This window comes from Micropterus dolomieu, linkage group LG20 (assembly GCF_021292245.1).
Source record: "Micropterus dolomieu isolate WLL.071019.BEF.003 ecotype Adirondacks linkage group LG20, ASM2129224v1, whole genome shotgun sequence".
Taxonomy (NCBI): domain Eukaryota; kingdom Metazoa; phylum Chordata; class Actinopteri; order Centrarchiformes; family Centrarchidae; genus Micropterus; species Micropterus dolomieu.
The window spans coordinates 20,429,179-20,435,358 of NC_060169.1; positions in this window are offsets into that span (position 1 = coordinate 20,429,179).

Below are 6,180 nucleotides of genomic sequence, written 5' to 3' on the forward strand. Positions count from 1 at the left end.
CAGGTGTACAGGAATGTTCCAACAGCTTTAATGTAATCAAATGTCACAAGATTGCCTACCACTGAATCAGTGTTATTAATTCACTGTTCAATTACAGTAGCAGTTCTATGTACGCTGACTCATTGATTGACCTTTAAAAGGCTGCAGTAATGTGACCTCACTAATTAGCTACACCTTGATCACACCAGAGAGGAGACAAACTGATTATGGTCTGATAGACAGCTAACGATGGAACAATTATTGCGGCACTGCAATGTGCCAACACAACCATTTTAGAGGCGGCAGGGAGACTCCGTCAAGATGGCTTCCTTACAGACAACATGATGTTCTGGCAGTGAAGGAGGCTGAGCTCTAACCTGCACAGTCCGACATGTGTCTTCACCGTGGGAAGGCCTTTTCTTTCAGAGTGAAGATGTCACAGTGGCGGCCATTTGAATTTAGAAAAAAATGTTTTATTTTTTCTTTGCATTTCTAATGCCTGGTGTTTGTTGTCAGTATATAACTGCTGCATAATCTCTGTCTATACATCAAATAAATACTGAAATTGCATCAAAGAATTCTGTCATTCAAAATGAAGTTATGACTTTTGTTTAAAAACAATCATTTAAGAAGGACTGCACTAATAAAAATTATGCCTTATAACACCAAGAGGGATGTTTTGGTTGATGAGCCTTTTGAAACACAAGCAGAAACTTTTCTTTTCTTGCTTATAGCTTTGCAGTTTTGAACAGTTTTTGGAATTACTAAATAACTGCAAATCAGTTTCTTTTAACCTCCAGTTTGTTTTGCCACCAGAAATTTTATTTTATTCTAAATATGCAGTTCTGGGTTGAGGAAGTAATGTGAGACTGTCTGTGTTAGATTCACTGTAGATTAAAATTTTTCCAGTATTTGCACTGTTAATTTATAAGTGACAATACAAACCTATATAATATGTCAACTAAACACTATATAAAACTCAATATGGAGCCACATGTATTGTATTCTTCCACTGACTTTACATCCTTTTCAGCACCATGTTTAAAGGCAGCATAATTACATCTGTTTTGATGATTTTAAAACATTTAGAATTTAATAGATTTTCCAAATTTTGGAAATTAAAAACATGATTTATATTTTAATTTTTAAATTAATTTAAGTAGATTCAAGTTATATTATCTAAAGTGTTTGAGTTTATCAAAGCAGTAGGAATACTGAGCAGGAATCAACATTGTTTGGTAAATTGGCATTTAATTGTTTTACTTTTGTTCAACAGAGTGAGGGGAGGACAAGTAGATGTCAGGTAGATATCCAAAGTCTACGTCCAAAAGAAGCGTGGGACAGCAACATTCATGCGTTTGCACATTGAGAAACTCAGCAAGCTAAAAATGGGGAGATTTTCAAAGCATATCTAACTGTGCATTATTTCAGAAACTGAAATAAAAATACACAAATCTGTTTTTTGATCTTTCCTGTCTCATTGTGTCTAGGGGCTGCAACTGGTGATTATTTTCATAACCGATTAATCTAATTGGCTTATAAAATGTTAGAAAACAGTGAAAAATGCCCAACACAATTTCCTCAAACTTAAATATGATGTAATCAAATTGCTTAACATCACCTACAATATAGAAAAGCAAATTCTCACAACTGAGGAGCAGGAACTGGGAAAGGTTTTGAACAATTAATCAATTATAGAAATGGTTGCTGATTGTTTTTCTGTCTATTAACTAAATCAGCAAATTAACTAATTGTTGCAGCTGTAATTGTGACAATAAAACCCCAATAGCCTTTATTTTTATGTTTGAATGAATAAAACAACTTAGTTTTTCATAACCTACCTGAAAAGATGTCTTGTCCTCTTGTGTCTGTGTTTTTCTTTTTGTTTAATCTCATTAATGCAGGAAGCTGAGGGTTTGGAGATCATTCCTGCTTTCGGTTATCTAGCTTTATGATGGATGATTAACACTCATACAGCTAGATAACCAAAGATAGAAACAGGCTCCGTTGTTAGCTCTAACAGCAAAAGGTAAGTCTGAATCTTCCTGGGAACAAAGACAATTATCATAGAGTTAATGCATGCCTAATTACTGGAAGGGCTTCAAGTGCAAACTGGAAAACCTCAACCTTGAAGGTTTTTGTCCACAGCCGGCTAAAACCAGCTGTTTAAAAGCTTTTCAATCAAGTAGAAAAAGATAATTCATATAAATATACCATTTAAATATTTTTTGTTTGTTTTGTATTATCTCTGTCACTCACAGACATACTTCAAGTCTACGTGGATTAATTGTAATTATTTCCAAATTTAAGGCAAATACAGAAGTAGTATACACTAGCATCCTGTGAAAAAGGTGAGGTAGGGTCACAAACTGTTTACAAGCATTTCCCATTGCACTTTACATCTCATCTTTGAAGTGAAACACATTCATTTTCAGGAATAACACATAGTTTAGACTATATGTGTCTGTTTTCAGTCTCTACACTGTCTTCCACACTTTTCAAACAGACAAACTCCCCCTGCTTTACTCTGAGAAAAAAAACTTCACTTAGCTCCAGGTGATACTTTTTCATCAAAGCACAATCTCTACACTTACGTTTTTGCTTAACAATTAAAACTTTGACTTCTTTACTACAAATCTTTGGGATGTAGACACTCAGGGGCCATTTAGTCCCAAGTGCTTATGCTATGCAGAAATGTTTTCATCAGTATCAGATTTTTACAACTGCATTAGTATTATTGATATCATTTTATTATGCTGCTGTCACTGACATAGTAAATTCTAAACCTTAAGCATCACTTTTCTTCTGGTATGTATAATTTTTTGCCTCCAAATACATTTTGTTATACTTAAATAAAACAGCCAATGACTACTAAAAACGCGAAATCATTAGGTCACATCACCAGCCCTTCACTATATTTATGTTAAAATCTATACCTAAAATAACCTCATGATGAACTCACGCTTTTCTTTGTCAGTAGCCTACGTCTGACGTCAGTCGTTTTAATTGGGGAGTACATGCAAACCATGCGTCACTTTCTTTGTATATGTAGGAGATAACTCTCTCACCTAACCTATTACTACAATTATCGTAGCCTTTTGTAAATTAACATATTCAAAAGACAACGGACTTGAAACTGTGTCTGCCCCGTGTCTATGGTCAATTTTAGAGACAAAGACACATTAATAAAACCTCACACTGTAGGTGTGAAGTTGCCTTGATTGACTCAGTGTGTTGAGGGTTTATGAAGGGGCTCTGGGTAACTCAGAACAGGCCTGTGTAATATATCTCCACTGTCACAATAAACAGCTTTACGTTGTTTTTGTCAACTAGCCCACTATGACTTTATCTATAATGTGGCTTTGACGATGTACCCTATTTGAAACATTAGAATTGAATATAACACGGCTAAATGAATACAGACATTCTGTAACGCCCTGTTCCTAAAATATGTCTAACGTTAAGGGCAGTGCATCTTCAGCCTGACAATCAGATGCGTTCATTAAAACATGCCTGTAGATGATGTGAGAGCGGGTCTGATCCGTGGAAACTAATAATGACCACTGAATCCAAAGACTCACTTTCACAACGTGCAAGACGCCTCCCGCATCCATGGGGACTAAAACATCCACATGTGGCGACGAGGACGGTCGGCAGCATCATTCGGGCTCCAGATGTGCAGGACACATGGGTTTCTGTGCAGCCTCGGGTTAACAAACAGGTGAGCGCGTGGTTCAGATCTATAAATCCCACAGCCGTCTGCCGAGGCTGGCTGTGGAAGAGATATCCATCCTCGGTTGTGTGTTTGTATCCGTGATAATGAGTTTTTTTTTTCTTTTTTTTTCTCTCAAGGTTCTTGCGTTGATTTCCGTCAGACCAGCAGAGGCGTGGGACGGCCTTTCATCCGCAGTGTTTAAGTGTGTGTCCGCTGCCGGAGCCTCCACTGATCTCCTCTCACCTCCTCTCTGTCTTTTTTCTCTGCCCCCCCCCCCCCCCCCCCCCCCCCCCCCCCCCCCCCGGATGCGCTGACGTCACAGCCACGGCAAGTTGCTGCCAACCAATCGGATATGGTCGCCCTGTGTATGTGCGTGTTTTGGGGGTGCAGTAGTGTGGCACACGAATTGTCGTCGGTTCAGAGTCGGTTGTGCAGGACGCTATAGCATTATGACCCATTTAATAAAACGGTTTGGGTTATTTCCATTTAAGGAAACCAGGCAACACTTCTTTTCTTGAACTAGTTTGTTTTGCAAAAGTATTTTTAGTGATGTCTGACACCATGGAGCCTGTGTGCATATACTTGTCTTACCTGTAAAACAACAAACAGTTGATAGGTGGCTGTCCATTCCCAAATACTTAGAGCCACTATATAGAATATGAAAATGTCTGATTTTGGCGCCCCCCAGTGGTAGTATTGACAAAGACACTATGGCAGACCACAACGCACAATTAGATTCAGTGTCACAAGGCCAAACATGTAGATTGCATTTCTTACCTGCATTTACATGTGGTTTTCTCCTCTTTCATTGTCTCATAAAGCCTACATTTTCCAGCTCATTAAGACACCATCTTTAGACTGGTGATCATTAATTTTGATTGAAGGTGTGCGAGTGTGTTCTCATGCCTGGCCTAGGTAGGGGACAAGATACAAACAGGACGGAAACACACTTGTTAAACTGAGATACAAGATAAGATAGAAAAGATAAGACTACAGGATATGCATCATAGGCCTTGAGAAACAATGAAGTTTCAGTTATACACTGTCCAACTCATTATCCAAGAATAAAGAAAAGCAATTCTTAGGTCATGAACCTCTTCCCACTGTTTTAGGGAAGCTTGTTCCCCAATGGCTGATTTTTAAATTCAGACTTTAAAGTAATGTATTCTTACTTCTACAAGTGTCTATGGCTTTCCATTTTGGTGGGATTAAATGCATCTAAAATTGTTTAGTTTTAGTTTTCTACAAGGATGTGGCACAGCACGAAACAGACAAGAATCTCCAAAGAAACACTATAGCCCACCTTCTATGCTACATAGGAGTGGTCACAGTCCTGAAACAAATCAATTACTCTCAGATGAGATGGATCATGTCTGTCACAGAATCCCACACTGCTCTCCTTTTAAAATGATTTGGGCCTATCCATCCTCCAAGCTGCTCTTCCCCAGTGCCTCCCCACTACCAACACCCAGAACAACATCAGGCCTGTTTTGGAGCAAGAACAATGTGAAGAAGTGATACTGGATTTTTTAAATAGTTTTTTTCATTTGTGTAATAATTTTTCTATAGAGCTCAATTCAGTGAATGTGTTGCTCTGGCCAAAATCAGGAATGACACTTTAACTTCCCCTTAATATGGGTTGTTTTTAAAGGGGAAATGATTTTACAAAGATTTCAGTCCAGAGACAAAGAACTGTGGCTTGACCCTCATGAAGATGAGTTCCGAAATACACAGACTCATGTATCACTGAGGATACACTGCCCTCTACTGCTCAGATGGTGTCCACACTCCCACCCCACACTTAAATTTTCTCTGTACTCCATTGCAGGGAGATCACTAATCAAAGACATCTCCTAACTTGTCTTTAGTAATTTCTCTTCCACCTGTGGTTTATGTAACAAGACAGATATATTGAGCTCTTATTCATGAAATAAAGAACCAGAATTATTTGTGATAAACAAAGTGTAATGTTGCCATGGAGTCAATGAGCTCCAACTTAAGCCCTGTGTTTTTCTTTGCGTATACTTGCTTACATTTGGCCAATTGACATTAAAAGTATGCAGAGTTAGCGATTAGCAGTTGCTTTTTGCAATGTTCCCATGGATGTACAGACATGGAATTACTTTGAAAAATTTTAAAAAAGTGAGGTTTCTCAATTAACTTCAGTAGGTTATGAGCATTTCCCTCTACGGTTTCTAAGGGAATTTAACAACCTTTATGTATGGGCATCGAAGATAATCATATCTCTGGAAGTGTAAGTCTTTTTGAATCTAAAAATAAATTATGACCTTACAGCCTGCACTAATGTTACTTTTCACATCAGCTCTGATAATATCCAACCTGACCATCGATTAAAAATAGAATACAAAGGGCTATAATAACTTCCTCATCCCTGCATACAAGTTGTGGAAGAAATTTGCCTCATATAAATATTTTAAAAGCAAGGCACAATCTCGACTTCAATAAAAATGAAAACACAAGCCAGG